The sequence below is a fragment of the Symphalangus syndactylus genome, chromosome 20 (assembly GCF_028878055.3).
Source record: "Symphalangus syndactylus isolate Jambi chromosome 20, NHGRI_mSymSyn1-v2.1_pri, whole genome shotgun sequence".
NCBI classification, from domain to species: Eukaryota; Metazoa; Chordata; class Mammalia; order Primates; family Hylobatidae; genus Symphalangus; species Symphalangus syndactylus.
Window position 1 is genome coordinate 37,490,891 of NC_072442.2, and position 23,709 is coordinate 37,514,599.

General features: G+C 45.4%; 1 long non-coding RNA gene across 1 annotated transcript; it reads right to left on the reverse strand.

The window, feature by feature from the left end:
- Window positions 1-3: 3 nt before the first annotated feature.
- LOC129469515 (uncharacterized) lies at window positions 4-20,513 on the reverse strand. Its single transcript, XR_008653061.2, has 4 exons — window positions 20,387-20,513; window positions 17,557-17,666; window positions 455-511; window positions 4-141 (listed from the first exon to the last, which is right to left on the reverse strand). It is a non-coding gene; the product is annotated as an uncharacterized lncRNA (long non-coding RNA).
- Between the last annotated feature and the right edge of the window lie 3,196 nt (window positions 20,514-23,709).

A 23,709-nucleotide genomic window follows, 5' to 3' on the forward strand; every position in this document is an offset into this window, starting at 1 on the left:
GGAGTGGGGAGAAAGGATAGCTCTAGCCCTGGCAGCACAAAGAAGGTGAGTCCTGCCCCTCTGTTTACGCACTTGAAGAAGGCTCTGACAGGTGGCAGTGAGACTGGCTCTTAGTCCAGGAGGTCCTCATGGGCCTGAAGCCTGGAGAATCAAAGGAATATGTTAGTTTTGCCAGGAAATAGCCCTGATACTGTTGGCAAGTGATTTTTTTCCCCCCTCTGGGTCTCAGCTTTATCATCTGTAAAAGGGCCATGTTGGACCAGAGGAAGTTTAAGTTTGTTTCCAGTTCTGACATTGCAAATGACTGAGCCTAATGGACAAGGATTTTTGAGGGTCATGGCTAGCAAGACCTCACTTCGGGTTCAATTTCTAGGACATCCAATGAGAAGTCAGGAGTTTGGGACAAATTTAAATAAATTGTTCTTACTTCAGGCTTGAGATTACCAAGCATTACCTATGCGTCCATTCCTGAGGCCTGAGCAGCAGATACCCCTCGTCCTTCAAGGCAGCACTGAGAGGGAAGATAGCAGATTAACTTGGATTCATGACCTGGCTTAACCACTTACTAGCTCTCTGTTTGGGAAAAGTTACCTAACCTCTTCAGCTTCCTCCTCTGCAAGATAGGTATAATAATGCCTACCTTGCTGGTAGGAGGAATAAATAATATATAGATAAAGTGTCCAGCTCAGGGTCTGGCTCACAGTAGGTGGTCACCAAGTAATAACCAGTATTATCTTTCTGGACATGACTCTTGACGTCTTCACAATGACATTCAAATCACATGGAAACTGAAAAAATAAAGTCCAGTGAAAAAATAAAGTCCTTACTCCGTTTGAGATGTCCAACTAGTCACCCTCCCAGGACAAAAAAAAAAATCAATATGTAGCATTTTTGTTTTGTAAAAAGCACTGGACTGAAACTAGGAAGACTTGGGTTCAGATCCCACCTTTGCTATGTATGAATTGTGTGATTTTGTGCAAGACCTTTCACCTCTCCAAGTCTAGCTGTCCCTAATAAGGAATGTTTTCAACATCCAATCAAATAATATGTACAAATGATCCTTGTAAACTATAAAGTATTATTGAAAATATAAATCATTTCATAAGCAATGTTCTGGGTATGCATCACCCTTGTCTGCTGCTGAATGCCCCTGAACTCCCTTGTCTGGAAGGACAAACAAAACAGGCTGTTTTCAAGCCCCTGGGACATGTTCCATTACTTGAAGGGCTCCTATATCCTTATGTCCTCTATGGATCATAATTTCCCTGTTTCCACTTTAAGAAAAAATGTGACCTAATTGCTTATAATAAATGAAGAGCCTCTATTTGGTGGTATCTGGGTCACATCTAGGTTGATGTAATGACACTATCCAAAACCTATTCTTTCCTTCTTCTATAATAATTGAATTACTCGGCATATGGCTGCATACACACACACACACACACACACACACACATATATACACACATATATGTATACACATACATATATATATTTCCCAGCCTTACAGTTAGGGCTGATCATGTGACTAAGCTCCCGATCATGGAATGTAGGCAGAAGTGATGTGGGCCACCTATGGGCTGGGACCTTAAGAAAGGTGCCTCGGCTGGGCACGTTGGCTCACGCCCGTAATCCCAGCACTTTGAGGCCGAGGCTGGCGGATCATGAGATCAGGAGATCAAGACCATCCTGGCTAACACGGTGAAACCCCGTCTCTATTAAACATACAAAAAATTAGCCAGGCGTGGTGGTGGGCGCCTGTAGTCCCAGCTATTCAGGAGGCTGAGGCAGGAGAATCGCTTGAACCCAGGAAGCGGAGGTTGCAGTGAGCCGAGATCACGGCACTGCACTCCAGCCTGGGCGACAGAGTGAGATTCTGTCTCAAAAAAAAAAAAAGAAAGAAAAAGAAAAGAAAAAGAAAAAAGAAAGGTGTCTCATCCATACTTTTTATTCTTCTTGAGACCTAGAACATGAGTGTACCCACAATCTAGCTTGGATCATGCAGACAAAGGCTACACCTGACTGGGTGTTGTCCTTAATCCCAGTATTTTGGGAGGCCAAGGTGGGAAGATCACTTGAGCTCAAGAGTTTAAGATTAGCCTTGGCAGCATAGCAAGAGCTTGCCACTATTTTTTTTTTTTTTTTTTAAAGGTGGAGCAGGGGCCGCTGGGCACAGTGGGCTCATATCTGTAATCCCAGAGCTTTAGGAGGCTGAGGCAGGAGGATCACTGGTGGCCAGGAATTTGAGACCAGTCTGGGTAACCTAATAAGAACCTGTCTATACAAAAATACAAAAATTAGCTGGGCAAGGTGGTGTGCCCTTGTAGTCCCAGCTACTTGGGAGGCTCAGGCAGGAGGATCACTTGAGCCCCGGAGTTCAAGGCTGCAATGAGCTATGATCATGCACTGCACTCCAGCCTGGGCGACAGAGTGAAAACCTGTCCCAGAAAAAAAAAAAAGGGCTACAGGCTAGGGAATGGTGGAAAAGCAAGATAGAAGGAACCTGGGCCCCTGCATGACTGCATGAAGGAGAGCTGCTTGCTAAAAAATGAACTTCTGTCTTCAACCATTGAATTTTGGGACATCTTTATCAGGTAAGCTTAATCATTCATTCTAACTATTTGCAAGAGTCCAGAAGTTTTCTGACTAATTCTACTATCTCTAAGTCATAGTGCCAATCCATACCAAATGTGTAAGACGTTCTCCATTTAATTTTTTTTTTTGAGACAGAGTCTCTCTCTATCACTCAGGCTGGAGAACAGTGGTGCAATTACAACTCACTGAGGCCTCGCTTCCCAGGGCCAAGTGATCCTCCCATCTCAACCTCCCAGGTAACTGGGACTACAGGTGCGCACCACCACTCCCAGCTAATTTTTTTCTACCTTTTGTAGGGATGCGGTCTGATATGGTTTGGCTGTGTCCCCACTGAAATCTCAACTTGAATTGTATCTCCCAGAGTTCCCACATGTTATGGGAGGGACCTGGGGTGGGGGGTAATTGAATCATGGGGGCTGGTCTTTCCCATGCTATTCTCATGACAGTGAATAAGTCTCACGAGATCTGATGGGTTTATCAAGGGTTTCTGCTTTTGCTTATTCCTCATTTTCTCTTGCCTCTGCCATATAAGAGCCTTTTGCCTCTCGCCATGATTCTGAGGCCTCTCCAGCCATGTAGAACTGTAAGTCCAATTAAACCTCTTGTTCTTCCCAGTCTTGGGTATGTCTTTATCAGCAGTGTGAAAGTGGACTAATACAGTAAATTGGTACCAGTGGAGTGGGGCGTTGCTGAAAAGATACCTGAAAATGTGGAAGCGACTTCAGAACTAGGTAACAGGCAGAGGGTGGAACAGTTTGGAGGGCTCAGAAGAAGACAGGAAAATGTGGGAAAGCTTGGAACTTCCTAGAGACTTGTTGAATGGCTTTGCCCAAAATGCTGATAGAGATATGAACAATAAGTTCCAGGCTGAGGTGGTCTCAGATGGAGATGAAGAACTTGTTGGGAACTGGAGCAAAAGTGACTCTTGTTATGTTTTAGCAAAGACACTGGTGGCATTTTGCCCCTGCCCTAGAGATTTGTGGAACTTTGAACTTGAGAGAGATGATTTAGGGTATCTGGCAGAAGAAATCTCTAATCAGCAAAGTATTCAAGAGGTGACTTGGGTACTGTTAAAGGCATTCAGTTTTTTTGCTGTTGTTGTTATGTTTTTTGTTCGTTTGTTTGTTTTGAGATGGAGTCTCACCCTGTTGCCCAGGCTGGAGTGCAGTAACCTGATCTCCACTCACTGCAACCTCCACCTCCCGAATTCAAACCATTCTCCTGCCTCATCCTCCTGAATAGCTGGATCACAGACACCCACCATCACACTGAGCTAATTTTTATATTTTTAGTAGAGATGGGGTTTTACCATGTTGGCCAGGCTAATCTTGAACTCCTGACCTCAAGTGACCCACCCTCCTAGTCTCCTCAAGTGCTGGGATTACAGGTGTAAGCCACTGCGCCCTGCCAGGCATTCAATTTCATAAGGGAAGCAGAGCATAAAAGTTTGGAAAATTTGCAGCCTGACAATGTGATAGAAAAGAAAAACCCATTTTCTGGGGAGAAATTGAAACCAGCTGCAGAAATTTGCATAAGTAGCAAGGAGCCTAATGTTAATCCCCAAGACCATGGGGAAAATGTCTCCAGGCCATGTCAGAGACCTTCATGGCAGCCCTTCCCATCACAGGCCTGGAGGCCCAGGAGGAAAAAGTGGTTTCATGGGCCAGGCCCAGTGTCCCCGTGCTATGTGCAGCCTAGTGACTTGGTGCCCTGTGTCCCAACTGTTCCAGCCATGGCTGAAAGGGGCCAATGTACAGCTCAGTCTGTGGCTTCAGAGGATGGAAGCCCCAAACCTTGGCAGCTTCCATGTGATTTTGAGCCTGTGGGTGCACAGAAGTCAAGAACTGAGGTTTGTGAACCTCTGCCTAGATTTTAGAAGATGTGTGGAAATGCCTGGATGCCCGGGAAAAAGTTTGCTGCATGCGTGGGGCCCTCATGGAGAAACTCTGCTAGGGCAGTGCAGAAGGAAAATGTGGGGTCAGAGCCCCCACACAGAGTCCCTAGTGAGGTGCTGCCTAGTGGAGCTGTGAGAAGAGGGCCACCATCCTCCAGACCCCAGAATGGTAGATCCACCAACGGCTTGAACTGTGCACCTGGAAAACCTGCAGATACTCAACACTAGCCCATGAAAGCAGTGGGCAAGGAGGCTGTACCCTGCAAAGCCACAGGGGCGGAGCTGCCCAAGACCATGGGAACCCACTGTTTGCATCAGCATAACCTGGATGTGAGACCTGGAGTCAAAGGAGATCATTCTGGAGCTTTAAAGTTTGACTGCCCCACTGGATTTTGGACTTGCATGGGCCCTGTAACCCTTTGTTTTGGCCAATTTCTCCCATTTGGAACCACTGTATTTACCAAATACCTGTACCCTCTTTGTATTTAGGAAGTAACTAGCTTGCTTTTGATTTTATAGGCTTATAGGTAGAAGGGACTTGCCTTGTCTCTGATGAGACTTTGGGCTGTGGACTTTAGGGTTAATGCTGAAATGGTAAGATTTTGGGGGACTGTTGAGAAGGCATGATTGGTTTTGAAATGTGAGGACATGAGATTTGGAGGGGCCAGGGGCAGAATGATATGGTTTGGCTGTGTCCCCACTGAAATCTCAACTTGAGTTGTATCTCCCAGAATTCCCACATGTTGTGGGAGGGACCCAGAGGGAGGTAATTGAATCATGGGGACTGGTCTTTCCCGTGCTATTCTCGTGATAGTGAATAAGTCTCACGATATCTGATGGGTTTATCAGGGGTTTCCGCTTTTGCTTCTTCCTCATTTTCCTTTGCCTCTGCCATGTAAGAAGAACCTTTCGCCTCTTGCCATGATTCTGAGGCCTCTGCAGCCATGTGGAACTGTTAAGTCCAATTAAACCTCTTTTTCTTCCCAGTCACGGGTATACCTTTATCAGCAGCATGAAAACGGACTAATATAGGGTCTCGCTATGTGGTCTAGGCTGAAGACTCCCCAGTTTTAAAGACATTTTAGGAGATCTCTCTGCTCCTGTTTTCTTGAAGGCTGGGCCTGCAGCTAGCTCAGAATCAGTAATAACTTTATTATTACAAAGCTCTATAATAATAATAATTATTATTATTATTGAGACTGAGTCTCACTCTGTTGCCCAGGCTGGAGTGCAATGGCATGATCTCGGCTCACTGCAACCTCCGCCTCCTGGGTTCAAGTGATTCTCCTGCCTCAGTCTCCCCAGTAGCTGGGATTACAGGTGCCCACCACCATGCCCAGCTAATTTTTGTATTTTTAGTAGAGACAGGGCATCACCATGTTGGCCAGGCTGGTCTCAAACTCCTGACCTCAAGTGATCTGCCTGCCTCGCCCTCTCAAAGTGCTGGGATTACAGGCGTGAGCCACTGCGCCTGGCCTCTATTAACATACACTAAAAACTATCCCATAAAAATGTTTACTTTTCTTCCTCCTTGTACCATCATATTATGACAAATCTTAGTCTATTCCTGGAAGGCAGCTGCAAGTGGAATGGGTGGGAAGATGGGACAGAAATTAAGACAACTGCAGATAAGAAGGAGGATGCCTGGGAGGCCCCACAGGAATCTGAACTTCAACCTTGGCTCAGGAAATGGGGCAGGAAGGGCTCAGGGAATACAGACCTGGAGAAAAGGACTAGAGATGCTCAAATGACTCATCATGCGCCTCAGGAAGAGGAATTTTGAAAGTATGGACACTGCGTCTTACGTTTCTAATCTCCAAGAGAACGTGATGCTTTCTAGCTGGCCCACTTCGTCATCAGTTAAGATTTTTACAGAGCATCTGACATTTAGAAAGCCTATCTCCTGACACCCACCTTTTGGAATGTGGTCCTGGGCAGACTCAGAATTGCTCTTTAAAATGTTTAATTGAGCAGATGGTTTGGAATGTGGGGACTGAATACCCCCTTTGGAAAGCCAAGAGCTACGGGAGTCTAGCAGGCATGGGATGGGGGAAAGAGGAGAAAACGAAGGAAGGACATCATGCCAAATAGCCACAGGTGGGAAGCCAGAGAGGGGAGGGGGGTGGCCTCACTTTGTCACACCACTGACCTGAATCACAGGGCAGGGCCGGAAGGGAATGCCAGTTGCAAATGTTCCCACCTCATCTCACAGCTCACCAAATATTACGGCTTCACACATAAAAACCGGAGTGCTAAGCTGCCAGGAGTGTTAAACTCAAGTAGCTGTGACCAGAAGCAGGCAGTCTCCAGGGACAGGAGTGGGGAGGCTGTCGCAGCAGGGCCAGCAGCTCCCATTGGACCCTCCCAGCTCTTAGGTAGCAACTGAAACCAAGCAGGAAATGCAGCTGTTGCCCTGAGAGCCACCTCTGCTGCTCGCCTCTCCACGGTGACAGCATTTAGGGGAGTCCTGCACCTCCTTAGCAGGAGCTGGGCTGCCTCTGAGCAGAAAATAAATGCCTTCAAGCCACATAAATCAATGAAAATTAGCAGGAGTCAAGGTAAAAATCCATTCTCCACCACTTGGATGTTTGAGCCAAGGTTCTTCTCGGTGATTTAGAGCCATGTAATTAGAGTGATCCAATCTCAGTTGCTGTTGTTTTTTCATCCTCCCTTCTCTTTCCAGACAAAGTCCTCTCCTATGAGGCAGGTTCCCACTGGCCTCTAGCTCCTCTGGCTAGAAACAGGTGTGTGCACCTGTCAGCTTGGCACCTTGATGGATCTCTGTGCTATCTTGGTTCACCTCCTCCCTGCCTGCCCCTAATGAACAGTCCGCCCCAGGCTAGGTATGAGATGTGGGTGGGGAGACACACCATCCTTCATAGTCATCCTCTCTCCTCTGCAGAAGTAGAGAGGTGTGGCTGCTAATCCCCAGGTGAAATGTGGCCCCATCCCAGAGGTGGAGGAGGGGGCTGGAGTAAAGAGAGCCTCTGACCTCTGAACTGGGGAGAAGATTGATAATGGCATGACGGTTTCCCAGCCTTGCGACCCCTGCCAGATTAGGAACATAATCCAGCAGTTGACAGACATGTGAGGTGGGATTCAGAGAAGTTAGGTGCCTGGATTTACATTTAAAATAGGCCCCAAGGCCCAGAGGGACAACATGATATGAGGAATTGCAGATAGAATTTAGAGTCCCAGAGACAAAGATTCAAATCCCATCTCCATCATTTCCTATCCATATGATCACGAACAAATGTCATCAGCTCTTTGAGCCTGTTTCCACAATTTAATTTTACTTAAAATTAAAATATTGATACTATTTCACACAGAATTCTAGTGAAGATTAGATGAAGTAATCAGTGTAAAGTTCTAGCATATGATGCCTGGAACATAGCATTTTTTCCCAACATGCTACCTTTCTGCCTCTCAAATCTTCTCCTTGCTCGAGGCTGTACAAGCTAGGAAAGGAATTACAACCCTAACCCAGCTCCTGACATCTTGCTCAGGAAGTGACCTATGTGGGGCTCTCAATCTAGATGCTCGCTGAATGGCAGAGAAAACAAAATTAGTAGTTTCCTTCAGGAGGCCAACTAGAACATGCCGCCTCTGAAGAGGGAGGAAGCACGACCAGCATGGTGTGAGGTACCTTGCCAGGTTCAAGTCCTGCCTCAGCGTTTTTTTTTTTTTTTTTTTTTGAGACAGGGTCTCTCTTGCTTTGTCACCCAGGCTGGAGTGCAGTGGTGTCACCATGGCTCACCACAGCCTCAACCTCCCAGGCTCAAGTGATCCTCCCACCTTAGCCTCCCAAGTAGCTGGGAGCAGCAACCCCAGCTAACTTTAAAAATATTTTTTTGAGACAAGATCTCACTATGTTCCCCGGGCTGGTCTTGAACTCCTGGGCTCAAGAGATCCTCCTGCCTCGGCCTCTCAAAGTGCTGGAATTACAGGCCATGAGTCATCACGCTCAGCCCCTCAGCCGCTTTTAAGTTATGACCCTGAGCAATTCCCTGAGCCTCAGTATCTCCCAATGTAAAGTGGTTATAATTGTAATTCTTGCCACAGGGTGGTTCTGAGATTCAAAGGAAATAGTGAATGGGAATACCCTTTGCAAATGATTCTGTATGTATAATGAAGTAACGATTTTACTAACAGAATTTCTCTTAGGAAGGGAATTCTGCTTAGAAGAATGTCTTGATATGCTTAACACATGGCAGATGTGCTCACAACTTCAGAGAAGGGAGAATATTGCTCTGCATGAGAAAGAGAAGAGAAAAAAGAGGAGGAGGAGCAAGGCACCAATGAGATGGAGAGAGGCCAGGCGTGGAGAAGGGAGAAGTGAAATTCCGTACCGTTGGATTGACCAATGGGTGTTTAAGAACAATGATGCCCATTGTGCCCCTTCAAGTTGTCTGTGCTGCGTAATATAAGCTCTTTCTCTTTCTCTCCTACAAAATCTTTGAGTATATCTATTAAATTTTTAGAACATCAATCACAAAATCTGGTGATTTACACATATTCTTTCATTTATTTCCCCTATAATTTTTCACAGACGAAGATACAGGCTCAGAAAATATGGACAACTTGCTCAAGGTCACACAAGAGACAGCTGTTGGAGGAGGGCTCTGGATACTGTAGTGTGTTGCCCTTCTGGGCCTCAGTTTTTGAGGTTAAAAAGGTCACTTAACCTCCATGGGCCCCCAGTTTTTCTATATTTAAGAAGTATCTTGGCTGGGCACAGTGGCTTACTCCCGTAATCCCAGCATTTTGGGAGGCTGAAGCAGGTGGATCGCTTGAGGCCAGGGATTCGAGACCAGCCTGGCCAACATGGCGACACCCCATCTCTATACAAAAATTAGCCGGGCATGGTAGTGTGCGCCTGTAGTCCCAGCTACTTGGGAGGCTAAGGCAGGAGAATTGCCTGAACCCAGGAGGCAGAGGTTGCAGTGAGCCAAGATTGTGCCACTGCACTCCAGCCTAGGTGACAGAGCGAGACTCTGTCACAAAAAAACACAAAAATCTTTATTGCTTCTTTCCTTGGTCACTCAGATACTTGATAGATGAAAGAGGTCATAGATGTAAAGTACTTTCAGAGATTTTAAACAAACAACTGTGAAAGAAAGCTGTTTATTAATATAATACACATCTCCCCATGCCAAAAGGTCTACTTAATCCATCCTGTCCTAAGAAGCCAAAGAGAACTAACCTTCTCTCCTGTTTAGAGAGAACAGTTTAGTTTGTCCTTTCTAGTCCAGTTGGAAAACAGATGGCACCCTCAAACGGGGTTTGTCTGAGAAAAGTTTAATGAAGGCATATTTACAAAGATATGGGCAGGGTTCAGAGAAACCCATAAGAAATGGTGCGGTTAGCCAGAATAGGGAATAATGACCACTCAAGGCCTGAAGGATTGGGAAGCAGCAGACCTCACAGTCTGGAGAGAGTTGTAGGAGTGGATTGGCCCACAGGAGCTGTGGCCTTTAGTTGAGGAACATAGCCACTGTAAACCTGAGGCCCAGCTGGGGGAATAAATATCTTGATCCTACCCTCAGCCTTTTCCAGTGGCTTGCTGCATAATAAATTATAAATGCATTCTCCTGTTTCCCTATAAAAATTTCAGGTAAAGTCACTATTTTTTTTTTCTTTTTTGAGACGGACTTTCTCTCTGTTGCCCAGGCTGGAGTTCAGTGGCAGGATCTCGGCTCACTGTAACCTCTGCCTCCCAGATTCAAGCGATTTTCCTGCCTCAGCCTCCCGAGTAGCTGGGACTACAGGCACATGCCACCACACCTGGCTAATTTTTGTATTTTCAGTAGAGACAGGGTTTCACCATGTTAGCCAGGCTGGTCTCAAACTCCTGACCTCAGATGATCCACCCGTCTTGGCCACCCAAAGTGCTGGGATTATAGGCATGAGCCACCCCACCCGGCTGGTAAAGTCACTATTGATGTCACTTAAGTCACTGCTTCTTGAGCACTGACCATGGGCTGAGCCCAACCAGAAGCCAGATGACAAGGGAGCCTGTTGAAGCAATGAATAAAGGAAGTGAATTCATCAATTCACTTCTTAGTCCCAAGAGCAGGGGAATAAAGATGGTGAGTGGATTTGGAAGGGCAGAGAGATTATCCAGCACAGTTCCTCAACAGCTCACTGCAAGAAGTTATTCCCATTGAAGCATCTAGGCTAATGCTTCTGAAATTTTATTGGACATACTTATCACCTAGGGATTAAAACACAATTTCTGATTCAGTAGGTCTGGGGTGAAGCCTAAGAGCCAGGTGATGCTGATGCTGCTGGCTGGAGACTACCCTTTCAGTAACAGGATCTTAGGCTATCCCTGACCTCCATCCCAAGCCTCATTGAGCTTGTCTAGCTAAGGGGATCAGGGCCAAAAACAACCCCTTAGTGCTTCCCTTCCCACTTCCTACCTCTCTTTCCTCTCCTTCTACCAAAATGTCTTCCTGATGCAGCCCAACTACCTAGTAACAATCCAGAATTCTGTTCTCTATTCTCCTCTTCTCCCAAGGCCAAGCTGGAAATGGGGTGAGTTTGTGGACCCCCAGTACTTTAAAGCAGACCTCTTCAATGGAGGAAATCCTTAGAGAATATTCCAAATTCCCCACAACCTCCCCTGTGTACTTCTTCTTCTTCTTCTCTTTTTTTTTTTTCTTGAGACAGAGTCTCTCTCTGTTGCCAAGGCTGGAGTGCAGTGGCATGATCTCAGCTCACTGTGACCTTTGCCTCCCTGGTTCAAGCAATTCTCTGCCTTAGCCTCCCAAGTAGCTGGGATTACAGGCACTCGCCACCATGCCTGGCTATTTTTTTTCTTTTGTATTTTTAGTAGAGACAGGGTTTCACCATCTTGGCCAGGCTGGTCTTGAACTCCTGATCTCGTGATCCACCCACCTCAGGCTCCCAAAGTGCTGGGATTACAGGCGTGAGCCACCACACTCAGCAGTTATTTTTTCTCCTCATCCTCATCCTTATAGTCAAGGTTGCTGGAGAAAGCCAGTGATCTCCCAAAAGAAAAATTTTTCAGGCAAGCCATGGGATGGGATTGGGGAGAGAGGTGCCCCCACTCCCCATTAGAACTTTTCATTGCATGGAGTAGCTCAATGGCCATTCCACTCGTGCACCTTTTAGAGCTGCCAGGGTGTCATTATTGATTGGCTGTGGCGGTGATAGAGGTCCCTGCTCCTTCACCAGCACTTAATGCAAGCCCTTTGGAAGGCACAGCTCTGGGAGTTGTTCACAAATCTTGAGCATTAAATAAAAGATGTGCCTGTGTTTGTGTGCAGGACCGACTGGCCACCAGGAGTAAAACTGTGGGCGGTACGTCCACTCCTGGACATATGCAAGCTTGAGAGCCTCCCATTTCTGAATTAATGGGAATCTTCACTCAGCTAGTGATGAGTGCCAGGAAGCAGGTTAAGTCTTCATTCCTTATAAAGCAAGGATGCAATGACTCACAAGACTTAGGAACAGGGTTATTTAGCTCTGTTCTAAAGCAGGAGGAAGCAGCTGTGGACTTATCCCTTGGACCCTTGTTCAGCTTGCTTGATATAAGAAAGATTGGCCCTAGGACTATTCCCATTAATTCTAGATGTGATGCAAGCATTCGTGCTAGCAGGTATATATGCATGATACATGCATGGTGGGGGGCAATGATTGTAAAGCTGGAAGTTGGATCAAGATAGCTTAAGTACAACTTCTCCTCCTCAAGAATGTAGATAATCTCCTTCTCCTTCTCCTTCTTCTTTTTGAGATGGAGTCTTGCTCTGTTTCCCAGGCTGGAATGCAGTGGCGTGATCTTGGCTCACTGCAACCTCCACCTCCCAGTTCAAGTGATTCTCCTGACCCAGCCTCCCAAGTAGCTGGGATTACAGGCACGCACCACCATGCTCAGCTAATTTTTTGTATTTTTAGTAGAGGCAGGGTTTCACCACGTTGGCCAGGCTGGTCTCGCACTCCTGACTCAAGTGACTCGCCCACCTCAGCCTCTCAAAGTGCTGGATTACAGGCATGAGCCACCATGTCCAGCCAGGAATGTAGACAATTTTCTGAAAGGAGGACAATGCAAGAACAATAATTAGATGTAGCCCTTCTGAGACTTCCCTCATTATCTATGTTCACTTACCATAGTTCCCACATGGGATAATTTCCATGCACAGTTCTAAGAACAGGAGCCACAGTAAGCGAAGGCTTCCCAGTGACGGGTTGTTAGTGAAGTCAGCACCAGATATTCAGACCCTACTAGTAAACGACTCCCCGAGGGGCATGTGTCTGGTGGCCTGGGGATAGTCCTGCTTGCCCCTTTTCCTGAAAGAAAGAAGAGGATGTGTCCCCAGGTTCCTGGCAAGCAAATGAACCATCCCATAACACCCACCATTCCATTTATTTGGCACTTACAAACCTGACGCCATAGAGCAATTTAGTTTATAAGGAACTCTTTGATTACATTACCACATTTAATTTTTACACAAACCCGTGAGATCAGTTAAGGCAGGTTTATTGCTATTTTGCAAACAAGGAGCTCATGTTTGGCCAGGTGCAGTGGCTTATGCATGTAATCCCAGCACTTTGCAAGGCTGAGGTGGGAGGATCACTTGAGGTTAGGAGTTTGAGACCAGGCTGAGTAACATAGTGAGACCCTCATCTCTAAAAAAAATATAAAAATTAGCCCAACATGGTGGCATGCATGTGCAGTCCCAGTTACTTGGGAGGCTGAGGTGGGAGAATCGTTTGAGCCTGGGAGGTTAAGGCTGCAATGAGCCATGATCTCACTATTGCACTCCAACCTCAGTGACAGAATGAGACCCTGTCTCGAAAACAAAACAAAACAAAACAAAACAAAACAACCCAAAAAACAATCGAGGTTCACAAAAGTTAAATAATGTACCAACTCATCTAAAGTCATAAGACTCTTAGGTGGTAGAGCCAGGACTGGAATTCAGGTGTTCTGACTCTTAACACAGTGTCTTTCTTTAAGCTGCCTTCCTTTAATACACTTTTGTCTGGTAGCTAATTTTTAATTACTTTCCGAGTTTGTCCCCTACAGATTTGTGAGTGCTCAGAGAGCACTCTGCGAGAGTCTTTGTCTCTTTCATTTACTAATATTCCCTCAACACTTTGAGCAGTGCCTGATACCTAGGATGTGCTTCATAAAATTATGTTGAGTAAAGACAGGAAATAGATTACCAGAAGGTGGGACTCTAATTTTGACTTCTTGGTATCCCTTCAATATTTACACAATGGGAGAGTAAATATTATTGATAAATGTAATGATCTAACATCCAGTGAGGGTGTGATGACTCCTAGGAAGCGATCCACCCTGTAAGGTAATATATTTTAAGGAAGAGGATCCCTGCCATGGCTTCCCAAATTCTAAGCACTAACTCTCTATGCTTAGCCTTTCTCATTATCTTCAACTGCCCCTCTCTCATCCTCAGGGTTAGGACATTTGCCCTTCAAACAGACTGCCCAGAAGTTGAGGCTTGTGTCTTTTTGATTTAGGAAATAGGCTCTACGGAGTCTCGTAACAATAGCTCTCATCTCCATGTGTTCCCACTGCCACCGGAAATTACAAAATGGTTTGTTTCTCTTGGCAGCCTCCACCCAACAGTTCCCCATGTGTGTGTTGCTTTCTTCAATTTTCCCCTCTACAAAATTTGGTCATGTTTAATAACAATAAATCAGAGGAGAGATTGCAGCCCGGAAGAGAAGTCTGGGGCAGCCGGGGTTTCCACATCTGGGGCCCATTCGAGTTGAAGTGATGACAATTCCTAATAAATGTTAATGGAGAACCTCCTCAGATTCATACACTCCAGCCATAATTTAGCCTGTCTGTATGCCAGATGACCTTTTGAATATCCAGAGTACACACAGCATAGCAGCAGCTACAGCCCTGGACTGCTTCCTGCATATGAAGTGGAAAAAACAAGGCTTGTTGTTATTGATTATATTTCTCCATTTTCCCTTCCCTGGATTTTTCTTTCAAAGGCTCACAAAGCCTTGGGACTCCCTCAGCCACCCAGGTGGTTAGAGACAACACAGTCTGGTTAAAGGATATTACACTCTGCTCCTACAAGAGAGCTCCCTAAGAAGTCTGACAGCCAATGCTGGTCGAGAGAAGACAGGGCTGGACATCAAAATTCTCCCTTTCCAGCCAGGCGCGGTGGCTCATGCCTGTAATCCCAGCAGACAAACAAACAAAAACCAAAGCAAGCAAACAAACAAAAAAAAACCCCACAAAATTCTCCCTTTTCTTGGCTTCTGAGACCCTCTGCTGATTTTGTTTCTCTATCCCTTTCACCAGCCACGCTTCCCCTACCTGCCCTTGCTAACTAGGCAGTGTGCCAGGCTGGCTTCAGCCTCTGGCTTTTCTCTTCCTATACCTGTCACCTCCATGAGTCCAATGACCACAAGCGGTTTTCTGTTCTGACTTCTCTCTGAAGGTGTAGTCCTGAATTTCTTTCTTTCTATTCTTTCTTTTTTTGAGGCAGGGTCTCACTCTGATCCCCTAGGCTGGAGTGCAGTGGTGTGACATCAGCTCACTGCAGCCTTGACCTCCTGGGCTCAGGTGATTCTCTCACCTCAGCTTCCCGAGTAGCTGGGATTACAGGTGCGCACCGCCATGCCCAGCTAAGTTTTTGTATTTTTAGTAAAGACCGGGTTTTGCCATGTTCCCCAGGTTGGTCTTGAACTCGTGGACTCAAGCAATCCACCCGACTCGGCAGCCCAAAGTGCTGGGACTTACAGGCATGAGCCACTGTGCTGGGCCTAGTCCTGAATTTCTACCTAAGGGCTAGGCATTTTCGCTTGATAACCAGCCATTGTCTAAATTCTATTGTCTAAAATACATTATCATTTCTCCCAAACACAGCTGGCCTCTTCTCCAACTTCCATATATCTATTAAGAGCATTTCTATTATTTCAGCTATACAGGTATAAAATCATGGAGCTTCCTTAGGCACCCTCTCTCTCCTGCCTCCCTTTCCCATCAGGTGATAGAACTATTGAATCTTCCATCCATCCCAATCTCATTCCTTTTCACTCCCACTGCCACCCCACATTTTAGGCCCTTATTCCTTCACTTTGAAATTACCTTCTAACTGCTCCCTCTCTCTGCTAAACCATCTCTGAACACAGCAATCACATACATCATGTCAAGATGCTGTCTTTTTTTTTTTTTTTTTTTTTTTGAGACAGAGTCCTGCTCTGTGGCCCAGGCTGGAGTGCAGTGGCGCAATCTCGGCTCCCTGCAACCTCCACCTCCCAGGTTCAAGTAACTCTTCTGCCTCAGTCTCCTGAGTAGCTGAGATTACAGGCATGCACCACCATGCCCGGCTATCAAGATGCTGTCTTGATCGGTCCTTCCACAGCTCAGAATTACTCAGTGGCTCTCCATTGACTGAGTATTATTATGATTCAAAGTTTTTCACAATTAGGTGCCCATTTACAATGGAGTGAATCTTTATGTTTCCCCTAAATTCATATACTAAAATCCTAGCCCCCAAGGTGATGGTATAGGAGGTGGGACCTTTGGGAGGGGATTAGGTCCTAACGGTAGAGACCTCGTGAATGGGATTAGTGCCTTTATAAAAGAGGTGGTCCCAGAGAGTTAGCTTGCTCTTCCCACCATGTGAAGACACAGCAAGAAGGCACTACCTATGAAGAAGCAGGCCTTTACCAGCCACCAAATCTGCTAGCACCTTGATCTTGGACTTCCCAGCCTTCAGAATTGTAAGAAATAAATTTCTGTTGTTTATAAGCCACCCAGTCTATGGTATTTTGTTACAGCAGCTGGAACAGAGTAAGACACCACTGAACTATCTAAGATCACATAGTGTAGAAGCCAGATGTTTAGACTGTAAATCCTATCTCTTTTTCATTATTTCCCCCTTACCTGGTCTAGTGACATGCCTTATTAGAAAGAATTTATTTAACAAATTTTTTTTTGGCCAGGCACAGTGGCTCACACCTGTAATCCGAGCACTTTGGGAGGCTGAGGAGGGTGGATCACCTGAAGTCAGGAGTTTGAGACCAGCCTGGCCAACATGGTGAAACCCTGTCACTACCGAATTTTTTTTTTTTTTTTTTTTTTTTTTTTTTTTTTAGTGACTGCTACATGCCAGAGTTTGCTGAGTACTGGAGGATAAAGTTGTGAACATGACAAACATTGTTCCTGCCTTTATGGAAATACTTTCTAATGGGGGAGACAGACAAATAAAAAGAAAGAAAATAGGCAAATAAAATAATTGCAAACTGCTAGGAAATAAATAATTTATAAACTGCTAGGAAAGAAAGCTAAGAGAAAATAAGGCAGTTCTATAACTTTTTTTTTTTCCTCAAGGCTGAATCTTGTTGTTACCCAGGCTGTAGTGCAATGGTGCCACCTTGGCTCACTGCAACCTCTGCCTCCTGGGTTCAAGAGATTCTCCTGCCTCAGCCTCCCAAGTAGCTGGGATTACAGGTGCTCACCACCACACTCAGCTAATTTTTTTGTATTTTTAGTAGAGATAGGGTTTCACCATGTTGGCCAGGCTGGTCTCGAACTCCTGACCTCATGATTTGCCTGTCTCGGCCTCCCAAAGTGCTGGGATTACAGGTGTGAGCCACCGCGCCTGGCTCAGTTCTATAATATTTTAATTAGGCTTCCAAACTCTCATCTCTCCCATTGCTACTTTTCTGGTTCCTGAAGACGATCACTTCTTAAGGACCCAACTTCTAATAGCTCCAATAAGGAAAAGCATAAATGATACTTTGTAAATGCAAATAATTCCCTGAATGCACCCCTATTTTATTCATCTAAATCTATATTAAACAATTCAAGCTAGATTTGGACATTTAGAATCAACGATGTAATCTAGTGATCCCTCATTTGGACCACAAATGAGATAGATCTTTACATTAACATATGACGGATTTGGGTTAGACACCTAGTGAAGAACTTTACAGCAAAAGTTCAGTGGAACAGGTACCTGAGGGAGTGTATCAGTCAACTTTACTAAAATAATGCTGCGTAACAACTAACCTAAAATCTCAGAAATTAATAATATTTATTTTTTGCTCACAGGTTTGTGGATTGGCTGCAGTCATTCTGTTCCAGGTTGTGAATCTTGTTCAGGTCTGCTCCATGTAACTTCTCATTCTGGGACTCAGGCCAAAGTGACAAGGGCATGCTCTTCTCGTGGCAAAGGGTAGAGGTACAAGAGACCAAGCTTAACCGAGCAAGTAGAGTTAAAGCCTCTGTTTACATTCCATTGGCCAAAACAAGTCACATGGCTAGACCCATCATCAATGGAGTGGGGAAGTTTGCTCCCCCCATGGAGGGAAATAGAGGAGAATGAATGTTTGCTGAGCAATAATACACTCCACCACAGGGAGGTTATGGAGTTTCCTTCACAAGTGGTCTTTACAAATAGAAGAGGTTGTTATCTCTCTGGGTTCCTCTGGGTACTATATTACCTGAAGTATAGCAAAGGAAGACCAGAAGACATGATTTCTTAAAGATGCCTGTTTTGGTACAAGGGCAATGTAATTTGTATTTGATATCTGGTTGCCACTGAAGCCCCTTTTCCTTTTCCACCACAGCTGTGTCATGGGGGTGATTTCCAGGCCAAGTCTTAGTATCAGAGTCTCAGCATGATTGTATACAAGTGACAGTCACACAGCAAACATAAATACAGATGGCTCTGATACCATCGGGGAACAGTATTCCTGCCATCGGGCCAGTTTTTTCTGCTGCTACAGTGCAGTTAACTCTGGAATGAAATTGGAAAACTAACTGATGGTCAGAGGGGACTGGAAAGATTTTCATTTGTAACTGAGACAGGCAGGGCTCAGCAAAAGGTGATGCAAGAGCAGATTTTACCATAGGCTCAGTAAATTCAGCTAACAAACATGCATGCATTGTATTGAATCACTTAAGGATCTTAATATTTGAATGTATTCAGATGGAAAGACGTGATTATGCACTCACACCCTCAGTGGTTTTTGACTCCAGGGCTTCATATTCTGTACCCTTTGCATCCTTGGTGATAACCTTTCCTTCTCCTACCTCAACGTGCTCAATCTCCCTTTTCTCCCCCCTCAATATCTGTTATCAGGAACTCCTTAGGTCTTACTCAAAATATAGTCCCCAGACCAGCAGTAGCTGGTCTCAGGTGCATCACCTGAGAACCTGTTAGAAATGCAAATTTTGGGGTGCATTCCCCACACTTGCTGAATCAGAATCTCTGAGTTTGAGGTGGGGAACAGTTGTCTCAGGAAACTGTGTTTTCATAAGCTCTTCAGATGAGAACTTAAGCACATACACAGAAGTTTGAGAACTACGGCAATTCTGACTCAGTAGTTCTGGGTGAAAGCCATGACTCGTGTTTCTAACAAGCATGCAGATGACACTGATGCTGCTGTCTGTGGACCACACTTTGAGTAGCGCTGCTTTAGAACTCAATTACATACATATGAAACAATGGCCAACAGTTAAAAGCCTTACTGGTCCTAGGTGGATAGGATCAAAGTCTTAGTGAATAAAATGAGCCACTAATGGTGGAATTTTAGGCAACAGCCACCAGGTTTTTTTTTAAGTATGTTTTGGGCCGGGCACCGTGGTTCACACCTGTAATCCCAGAACTCTGGGAGGTCGAGGCAGGCGGATCACTAAAGGCCAGTAGTTTGAGACCAGCCTGGCCAACATGGCGAAACCCCATCTCTATTAAAACTACAAAAATTAACTAGGTGTGGTGGAGTGTGCCTGTAATCCCTGCTACTCAGCAGGCTGAGGCAGAAGAATTGCTTGAACCCAGAGGTGGAGGTTGCAGTGAGCCAAGATTGCATCACAGTACTCCAGCCTGGGCAACAGAGCAAAACTCTGTCTCCAAAAAAAAAAAAAAAAAAAAGGAAATGTATATTTTGGTCAGAGGGTGGGCCTGGAGCCTCTGAAGCCACAGTGTGTGTGATTACCTTCCGTCCCATATACAGAATCCGTCCTGTCAATGGATGATTAAAGAATGAACGTAGCATGGGGGGAAAGCACTGGGCTGGGAGTGAGGAGATCTGGGTTCCAGTTCTTGCCCTGTCACTGAGATTGTGCACATGGTTGGGTCCCTTACCTCTCTCATACTCATCTATAAACTGAAAAAATGAACTGATGAGAGATACACAATCTCTAGCATCCCTGCCCCACTGTGCCCCCTTTTTCACCTTGGTTTTTCAAAAATATTTGTGGGTACATAGTAGGTGTATATACTTATGAGGCACATGAGATATTTTGGTACAGGCATGCAATGTGTAAGAATTACATCATGGAAAATGGGTATCCATCCCCTCAAGCATTTATCCTTTGTGTTACAAACAACACAATTATACTCTTAGTTGTTTCAAAATGTACAATTAAAGTATTATTGACTATAGTCCGCCTGTTGTGCTATCAAATACTAGGTCTTATTCATTTTTTCTATTTTTTTTGTGCCAATTAACCATCCCACCTCCCCCTCAGGCCCCCCACTACCCAGCCTCTGGTAACCATCCTTCCACTATCTCCAGGAGTTCAATTGTTTTCTTAGATCCCACAAATAAGTGAGAATATGCGATGTTTGTCTTTTTCCATCTCTTTAAAAATTACACAAGATTGTGATTACCTTAGCAACGATTTCCTCTCCAGACGAGTAAGCAAGTCTCAAAAAATGGTAAACCAAAGCTGCAGAATTGAGGGCCCATAGAGTTGAATGCTGTGAACCATGAGTAGAGTTGCGCCTGACTCTAACCATCCCGCCACACCCGCCTTAGTGCCTATCAGGGTCGGGGTCTCCACTTCCCAACTAGGTGACTTGGGGCAAATTACTCTCTCTCCTGGAACTGCGGTTTTCTATTCCATAAAATGAAGATGAAAATAACACCTACCTAATAGGGTTGTTGTGAGGTTTAAAATCGTTAATACATGTCAAGTGCTCAGGACAGTGTCTGGCACGAGAAGAGCGTTCGATAAATGTCAGGGACTATTACTCCAGGAGGATGAGGGGCCGCCCTCATCAGCCCCCACCACAGACTGTTGAAATCTCGAGCCCAAGCTGCAGGTCTTCCTCTGTCCTGTAGGTGGCGCCTCCCCGCGTTGAGCGTGCCACCTGCGTCCTGGAGCGCTTCGAGAAAGCGGAAAGAAGTAAGTTTTCACATCTCTGCTCAGTTCAGGATTGCTACAGAGGGATCTTCTGCAGTCACCTGAAGCCTGTGCCCAGGACAACCAGGTTTTGGGATCCGATTTCCTTCCTGGAGTGGCTTTAAATCCATTTCCCGCTGCACCCCACCCCCATCACCTGGGCTCCTCTTCTGCACCTGCAACCCAGAAAGACTCCTGGGAGGATTGCACTCCCAGCACCTGAGGTAGGCAGTTGAGTGGGAGTTTCTTTCCTGCTCGGTTAAAATGACAAATTGGTACATGAGTGCTTAATGAAAGATGCTGGAAACGTCCGTGGAGATCAGAAAAATCTCCTCTCCGAGCTGACAGCCAGGCCATCTGCATTCCCGCATTCCTATTAATTCCTTAACAATAAACGACAGGAGCGCCTAGAGGGTTAACAGCTTAATTTAATCTCTGAGATTCCTTCCTGGAGCATTGAGAATTAGAAAGGCATTTACACAACGTAATCTGCACACCTGATTTTTCCCCACTTGATGTGTCTGGGACTAGTCACACCCATTTCTGACACATCTCCAGACAGAGGCTCTGGCCCCCTGGCTGATGACTGTATAGTCGCCACAAGTTGCTGTGGACTCTGAACCACGTGACTGGACTCCTAGTGTCATAAGATCTGGCTTCTTAGCAGCTGCCCCCAAAGTTGCTTTACATTATGTTCCCATGGCCTTTCAGGGACAGGAAGGTCCCCAAATAGAGATAGAAAGGTGGTGCCCAGTTGGAAGTGAATTTCCTTCCCTTGTGGGAAGCAAGGCAAAAATGGGAAGAGGTACGTGGTAGCAGCAATCATCTTGGAGAGCTGTGAGGTCAGGTTTTGAGAGTCCCTGGCAGATCGAGAACTATTCTTTGGAAATGCTTGACTCTAAATGCCAGTCCTCTCATTTTATGGATAAGGAAACTGAGACTTTGAAATGTCTAATAAATTTGTTTAGGCCCTATGTCCAGGTAATGTCAAAGCCCCAAAGTAGAATTCAGGTCTTTTTACTCCTGGACAAATATTTGTTTCACGATAAGGTTGGCAAATAGATTTCATCTTACATGGTAACTCCCATCATTGGCTGGTAGGGGCTGCCCAGGGCCCTATGGGCTTCTCAGGGTACGTCCAGGCATAGCAGGGAAAGCCTCAGTGACCATTTGAAAATGTCTTCCAGGAACAGGGAAGGAGCAAAGGTGCCAGATATTTGCTATCCCTGCATTTTTCATGCTGTTTCCTTCAGGTTAAAGTATTTAAAGGCTCTATTAAAATGGAAATGTTAGCTGGGAGGGGTAATGCATTAAGCCATTATCTGTCATTAACACCTTGGGTAAAGTGCATTGAAGATTAGTTTGCTAGTTGCCCAGCAGGTCCCTGGAGGAATGAGAGTTTTGACCCAGATAGGGGCCAGGGAAATGACACACAGCCCTGCCCATAGGGGTGCAATATTTGGGGCCCATTGCAGATAGGAGTTAGGTTGAACACACTGGATATCTAGTGGAAAGAACTCTGAGGGACCAAGTTAGGGAAAGAAGTGACCCTGAAGACATTTTTGCACAATTCTCTCTTGGCTTACCTTGTATAACATGGTTTCTACCAGTCACACTGCTTGATCCTTCATTTCTCCACCTGTAAAATAAAATTAAAATTTTAAATACCAATGCTTGGCTCCTACCCCAAGCCAATTAAATCAGAATGTCCAGGAATGGGACCCTGCTCTCCCTTTCCCCCAACACTTCTCTATAGAACATTCTGGTCTTGGTATTAGTCATTGTACTGAAACAGGAAAATTTCCTTGACCCCTTCGTGGACCTTGCATCAGGAGTGCCTCAGTTATTTAGCCCCCAGCTCTCAATCCCTCACAGGAGGGGGAGCACACAAGTGAGCAGGTGCAGGAGTCAGAGTGACTGCTTTTGGGTGCTGGCAGGAGCAAAACTGTGCGGCCCTGCAGCAGCATCTGGGGGGGGTACCTGCAACCTCTGAAGACCCAGAGGGCATGTGTTACAGTGTGCTCTTTTAGCTTTTCTGTCCATGAATGGCTTAAGTGTTAACAGCTCAGTGGAGGGTCAGTGTGACAACCTTTTGCACCCATACCTGAGTCCTTGCAACCAAGGTTGCATGAAAAAATTGAAGGGTGATGAATGCGGAGAATTTTATTACTGATGAAACTGGCTCCCAGCAGGATGGGGAACTGGAAGGGGGATGGAGTGCGAAGGTGATCTTCCCCTGGAGTCCAGCAGTCCCCTGCTGTACACTTCTAAGTCCCACCATCAAGCCATCCCTCTGAAGTCAAGCTGTTTCTTTCCAATGTCTGGCTACTTCTTCTCTTCTCTCCTTCTTTGCCATCTGCCAGCTGGGTCAGGGGATTTAATGGGTACAGGATGGGGGGTGAGACAGGTCATGGTGATTTTGGAAAAGGCAACATTTGAGCAGGAAAATAGGAATGCATGTTCTCACTTTGGACTGCTGTTCTAGGCTTGAGGGTGGGTCTTCGCCTGGGATCCCGCCCTTTTCTGCCTAGAATTTCCCTGCTTCCTGCCCCTACCAATACCATCCTGTCCTTATCCACACACTAACATATTTTATATACTTACAATGATATAGGTTCTGTATCATTTTATATTTTGAATGTGTCAAAATGCAGAAGCAGGTAACAAAAAACTAAATGCATCAATAAAAGTTCTTACTCTCTCACAAAATAAGAAATGTAGAGGTCTTATTTTGGTTCATCAGCTGAAAAATACTATGACTGACCAGGCTTCCTTCATCCTTTTGCTTTTCTACCTTCAGTGTTGGCTCTTGGTCTCTAGGCTTGCATGGGTGCCATGGTTGAAGAAATCATGTACTCATATAACTATATTCATAGACATGAATGAAACAGTAGGAGCCTCATGCATACTCATCCTTTTATCTAGAATAAAAATGTCCTCAGATGTCTCCCAGTAGTCTTCCTCTTCCTCTCCTTGGCCAGAACTGTGTCATGTGGCCTAATATAATCTGAATGTTTGTGTCCCTTCAAAATTCATAAATAGAAACCTAATCCCCATGCAATATATTAAG